A 5,828-nucleotide genomic window follows, 5' to 3' on the forward strand; every position below is an offset into this window, starting at 1 on the left:
CTGCATCCATCTGGTTTATTATTTTGTAAACTATGTAACTCCACAGGGTAACTTGAATATAATAAGTGATAGACCTAGGAAACTGAGTGTGGGTGTCCAAATAACCCTTGGTCTGATTAATATAAAGTACTTGTCTGGGATGAAATTTACCGGGCCGCGATCAAAAATATTTGTCCCTTCGCAAAGTACTTTCGGCACTTCTGCGCTTTCGGATAAAGTTATATATAAGTGTATATCGTCACTACTTTAAAAAAAACTCTTAACTCAAAATAGATAATTTTTCCAAGTGAACTTTATGCTCATTATGTCAAGGTTAAATTTTGTTGACATATTGATTTTAGATACGAGTTGGATACGAGATTTTTTCAAAGTAGTAACGATATGTACGATTGATGCAATATCATTTCATCCATGAAGATTTCGACTACAGTGTTGAGTGCTTCAATACGGTATTTGACTTTTTTGTATATGTTTTATAAATTAAAACTACACAATGCCTGTTATCGAATAGAAAACCATTTTTTAAGCTACTTTTACAAATAACAAAGTTATACAGGTTTGAAATTCAATATTAGACAGAGAAAGACATACTGGCATGTGCCGTCACACGCCAGTACTTGCTGCATAGAGAAAAGCGTTTGAGAAAGAGACGGGTATATAGATTTTTCAAAAATCACTATAAATCCAATTTTCAACCGATTTAATTTTCTCTTCGCTAAACACTATCTGTATATCTATATTTTCATAATAATATTAAGATATGGCAAAATCAGGAGTTGACAAATACCGTATTCAATGAATGTGTGCGTCACAATTGAATTGTAGGTACTCATAAGTTCATAATCGAATGCCTGCCAAAAATTTAGTTATTATTGATTGATGAAATATCTTATCATAGAATAATGATTTATTGCGTGTTTATTGCTGATGCTTTCGCTGCTAGAAGCTGTCCACGCATTTTTTACGAAACTTTAATCTGGTATTCATTTTTTGAGACTGTCAAATTGTCATTCTAGCCTGGCTTAGATAATTTTGATACTTCTGCTGGAAGAAATAAATAAATTATTTTTGTTTAATTCAACCTCCTACCATCAAAATGCAATTGTTATAAGATTATGTTCGAATTAAAATGTTAGAAATATATTCAATGCAATCTGGTCAAAATGGTCAAAAAATTGATGCGGCTGGGCTGTACGTAAATGGGCACTGACAAAGGTCATTATTTACCAAGGGACTCCTAAAGTGCTTCATCAACTTTCACACACTACTACATGAATTTTGATGCACCTTGAAGGGCCCAGTGTAATATCTGGAAAATTTAAATAATATCTAAGTATCAACATCGTCACTGGGCCCGCGTGGGAACTATAGCCCAAGCCCTCTTGTTCTGAGATGAGGCCTGTGCCCAGCAGTGGGACGTATATAGGCTGGGATGATGGTGATGATGATCAACATCGTATATATAATCCTATATACAGGGCGTCCCACGGCTATGCCACATGGAGGGGAAGTACAGACTTTTTTTTTTTAAAATCATTTTTTTTTTATATTTGGCGGGTTCGGTTCCCCGGTTCAGACAGGCAATTATTAAAAAATCTTTGAATGCAGTTAAAATTGTTTTTAATATTAAAATAAAGTCTCCTTTCAGTAAAATTGTCTATCTTCAATATTTAAGGTACTACCACATGTGGCATAGCCGTGGGACGCCTGTATAATCAGTGTACAGCAAGTGTTGTCAGCCTCTTTTTTTTAATTTGCCGCGATTTTTTGTCATCTCGTGGACTAATAATACGGTATTTGACAACTCCTTAATTTGCCATATCCTGTATATTATTCTAAAAATATAGATATACAGACAATGTGTAGCAAAGAGAAAATTTACTCGGTTGAAAATTTAATTAACAGTGATTTTTTGAAAAATCTATAGCATTTTTCTGTTTCTAAAACGCTTAATTCTATATGCATGCAGCAAGTAAGACGCTTTTTCTATCTAATCTTGAATTTGAAACCCATTTCAAGCCTTTACAACTGCTATATGAAAAGGTAAGCTTCAAAAATAAATAAATAAAAAATAGTTAAAACCGTATTGGCTAAAAACCAAAGATCTAAAAACCAAGCATGCAATGAGTCTAAAAATTTGACAGATCAAAAATGAACAATGTCAATCAGTAGTCTGTGGATCAGCTGTTTGATTCAAGTCTGTTATGTTTTGTTAACAAAACATAAATAACTCATGAATATAATTTTGAAGTTCATAGCTTTGTTCACTGCTTTTATGATTCGGCCAGCCGGCATGGTGTGTGACGCATTTCAAATGCCGCAATGGCATGTACCCGCGATCTGCTATTGAACGGTTCATGGTACCTGATGATAAAATTAACTGGTCAGTTGAGTACAAGGAATATAAACCACCGAATCACACTGCCAATTCTATACATGGGAACCTTGGGCGGACCCTAAGATAGGTAATTCTTCATGATTATATTCAATTTGGAGTAATTGATTGTTTATGTTAATTTTAATTACTGGCCACAAATTAAACAGATGAACTAGCATTACTGTCAGCCTTGATTAGACAACTTATTTAACCTAAGATTACAAATTGTCCAATGTTTGTTTTTTTTTTTAAATTTAATTCATATTTTTTTAGGAGATCCTAACTTTAAACCAAAATGGAATGCATTAGATAAAAATGTGAATAGAGAAAGTATACAGGACAATACCTAATTCAGGATAGATATCCTCTGAATCCTGTTGGTAGAACAGGCATCTGTGGTCGAGGAGTCCTTGGTCGCTGGGGCCCAACCATGCAGCCGATCCTGTGGTCACTCGGTGGAAGCGACTACTTTCAGGAGAATTGGAACTAGACAAAACCACAAGTAAATATATTGCTGTACAAAAGACATAAGTAAAAGTATGTTTCTGAAGAATAGGGTAGTTGACACACTATTTGACATCTTGTTTATTATGTTCCATAAATTTTGTATGAAATAGAGGAGCTGTTATTAGCTATTTACTTATTTCAAAAATGAAATATTACAGTTTTAATTGAAATATTATCTGGTTCTCTGGGTTCAAATCAGTGTACTTATTGTAGAATTATATTTTGAAATGATTTGTTAATTGCACTACTATTTAGTACTTAGTATAGTATAACCCAGCCAGCTATGCTATGCATATAGCTCAGCTGTTGCATTCAATGAGCATGTTGTTTTTTTCCATCCACACAATTCAAATTATACTGTTTTATTAAATTGACTAATTCAGGTAAATTTACATTGTGGAGGTCTATATCATGAACTACTACTTCTTACTTATTCTAGTGGCGAAGCAAAGAAAATTAATGCAGTTCATGCAGTACAAACTGTTTATTTTGTGTATGTAAATATAGATTAACAAACCTACATAACTTTCTACTTTCCTATTCTTTTAATATTTTCAGACCAATCCTGCAATTTGTTGCATAAAAAGAGGTGATACAGGTGAATGGGCCTTACCAGGGTATGGTAGATCCTGGTGAGAAAGTCACCACCACTGCTGTTAGAGAGTTTCAAGAAGAGGCTATTAACTCTTCTGGTCATGTCAGAAGGTAAACTTTTTACCCAAATCCAAGTAATCCAAATAAAAATATTTAAATTATTTTAATAAATATTTCTTATAATTTAATTAATTAATTAGGAAAAGGATATGCAGTCCGAACTTTGCACATCTTTAAATAAAATAAAATGTAGAAGTGCATGTTGGTGTAAATCAGGTTGAATGAACATTATGAAGTGAAAAGCAGTCAAGCCTACCATGAGATGAGGGTTCCTCTTACAAAAGTCTATTTGAGGTTTTTAAATGTCTATCAATTAAAAAAAAAACTCAAAATGGAATAATGTTAAAACTTTTTTCAGATGATAAAAAGAATGGGAAAATTCAAGAGTTTCTTCAGTAATGGTGATGAAGTTTTCCAAGGTTATGTGATGATCCACGCAACACGACAATGCTTGGATGGAAACCTCTGCTTATAACTTCCATGACGATAAAGGCGATGTAGTGGGCGCGCTCAAACTGAACGCAGGCGATGACGCCGTGGGCGTGCAGTGGGTTGACGCTGCTCATGACATAAAATTGTTGCCAGTCATGAGGATATAGTCAAAGAAGTACTCAAGAGAAGACTGCTGGCCATTACTTAGTAGGTTTTAAAACAAAGAGATCTGTCTTTGTTTATGAAAAAATGTAAGGTTGTTAAAGATAATTATACAACACATATAATAATGCTCGCACTTTAATAAAAAAAAATACCATAAACCAACATTAGTGTCATTACATTAGCTATCAAATATTGCACCACATTGTGTAAAATTATAAATACACAAAACTAAATGCAATGTCAGATATAAATTCTTAAAATTCAGGAAGACCACAGAATAGAAAAATAAAACAAGAATAATTCTAGTCCTAGTCTATACTAAAACCAGTTTCAGCAGAAAAACTCACATGCGCATTCAAATCTTGTTGATGTATCTAAAATATTTCGTTGTAAAATAACTGTAAGAAAATTTAGACTACACGCATTTAGAATCAACACGGCTGAATACGCTACAGGTCTTCCGGATGCTAATCGAATTAGCAATAGTAATGGAGCTTTAAGTACATACATGGAAATACTTAAGAGTGTCAGATATTGTAGTTCAGATGCCCCAGCGTATCACTGATACCAAAAGTATTCATGTGCCACACTTTAGTAAATCCAAAACACCCTCTTGGGATCCTGTACTACAAATTCCAATTTAACGAAATTGGCGGAACTATGGCTAAGTAGAACTATTATTTATCGATCAATGTCACGTTGATATGCCACTTCTTCTTGTTTTTTTCTATTCAGTGAGGACAATCTTAAAGACTATAATAATAAAGGGCAAAAATTATAAACTACTATTACTGTTTTAAAGGTGAAGCATAATTTCCAAATACTAACGGACTGTCAAATAATGGAAATACAAGTAATAGAAGTATTGTAGTTTTATGCGCTAATATTGTTGTTTGCAATAAAATTTATTTTACCGTACCGCTGATATAGCTATCTTTCTTAAAACTATTAAGCGCGAGCAATTTACAAACTAAAATTACTTACAATTTCCGTCCAATTTTGTACAAGCCAATCTACATACATATGTCCAGTCCACATACATACATAAATTATTAACAAAATTAAATGTAATCCATCTGTACAATTAATATCACACTTCAAATGGCGGCCAATCAAGTGCACAGCATATGCCTTTATTTATGGTTGATTACCTAATGATTAAGTAATTAAGATAGGAACAAAAAACTACCCTTATTAAAAGATCTTACCGTTCATAAAAATAAATCAATGAAAATAATCCATTATGACTAGCAACTATAATATACATTTCCAGTAATTCGAAATGTGTCACAAATTCGTGAAGCACAGTTGACTACAAATATTATGTTTAATCAACTCTATTGCATTATAAAAGATTAAATTTATAGTCAACTGTACATACTTAAATGCATTTTAAATAAATTTAGGAAAATATAGTAAACGCAAATAAACGCTGGCAAACACCATAAAACGAAACCTATCAGCCACTCACTGAAAGAATCCTTATTTAAGTATTAAATATGAGAATTCGTTTGCAATGGAACAAAATGAACACAAAAGGAAAAGACCACCAGAAAGTGGTTTACATAAACGTTTACTGTGGTGTTCACTCCTAAATAAACAACAATTAGATTCTACTCATAAACCAAAGAACCACCCTTATTTCAAGCATCATTTGAAACATTGTTCATAGTCATACCAGTCAATACCTCAA

General features: G+C 32.9%; 1 pseudogene; it reads left to right on the forward strand.

Annotated features, from left to right (window-relative positions):
- The first annotated feature begins 1,163 nt into the window (after positions 1 to 1,163).
- Positions 1,164 to 4,178, forward strand: LOC141437204 (ADP-ribose pyrophosphatase, mitochondrial-like; annotated as a pseudogene).
- The last annotated feature ends 1,650 nt before the right edge of the window (positions 4,179 to 5,828 follow it).

The sequence above is a fragment of the Choristoneura fumiferana genome, chromosome 17, assembly GCF_025370935.1.
Source record: "Choristoneura fumiferana chromosome 17, NRCan_CFum_1, whole genome shotgun sequence".
NCBI classification, from domain to species: Eukaryota; Metazoa; Arthropoda; class Insecta; order Lepidoptera; family Tortricidae; genus Choristoneura; species Choristoneura fumiferana.